The 762-nt window shown below is 50.3% G+C and overlaps 1 protein-coding gene across 1 annotated transcript in view; it reads right to left on the minus strand.

The window, feature by feature from the left end:
• The window catches only part of DUSP16 (dual specificity phosphatase 16), a 96,909-nt gene extending 96,515 nt beyond the window's left edge, over positions 1-394 (minus strand). The window contains exon 1 of the mRNA XM_019515967.1: positions 189-394. The gene's annotated coding sequence lies outside the window, so the exon portion shown is untranslated. The remainder of the gene's footprint in view (positions 1-188) is intronic.
• Between the last annotated feature and the right edge of the window lie 368 nt (positions 395-762).

Genomic DNA, 762 nt, shown 5'->3' on the forward strand with positions numbered 1-762 from the left:
CCGGGGGGGGGGGAAGAAAAATAAAGAGGGCAATCATGTCTTACTTAGATCCCACCTTGATGTGCTTCCCACATCTCAGTGGGGTGAAAGGGGCACCCCAGATTGAAACTCCTAGGATAGAAGGGAAGGGCAAGATCTCCCTCAGCCCCCTCTGCCAGCCCCCTCTCTGCTTTCTTTCCAACACTTACTGTGTTCCCCCTTTCTCTCTCTCTCTCTCTCTCTCTCTCTCTGGTGTTTCCTTGGTAGGGACAAAAGTTGCCACCAGCCTCTTCGCTGCTGCCAGAATCAACTTTCTCTCCTTCCAGGCGCTGGGAAGCTCTCCTCTCCTCTCTCTCTGCTCCTTCTTCTTTAAAAGAAAAATCCTTATTCTGTTCTTTTTAAAGGGGGGGGGAAATCTGGGTGCTGGGGGGGGAAGAAGGAGGAAACCCTGGGAGCTTTTCTTCCCCCCCCCCCAAAAAAAAGTTGACTTAAAAATAAAATTGAAGTGGGGAGGGGGGGAAAGGGGGGCGGGAATAAAGGAGGAAAAAGCTTGGGGTTTCCAAAAGGAACCAAACAATTACTAATAAATAGTTAGAACAAACAGACACAAGGAAGAGGAGGAGAGAGAAAGAGTTTTGCTGGTCAGTAAACTTCAAGCTGCTGGGATGAGGTCATTGGTGTAAAAATAAAGAGATGGCGTCATTTGAAACCAATCCCAGTGAATGAACTCAGGCGGGGGGAGAGATGGGAGGGGGGAGGGGGGAGAGAGGAGCAGGGCAGGGC

Source organism: Gavialis gangeticus, unplaced genomic scaffold (genome assembly GCF_001723915.1).
Source record: "Gavialis gangeticus isolate Ggan-Ray unplaced genomic scaffold, GavGan_comp1, whole genome shotgun sequence".
Lineage (NCBI taxonomy): Eukaryota > Metazoa > Chordata > Crocodylia > Gavialidae > Gavialis > Gavialis gangeticus.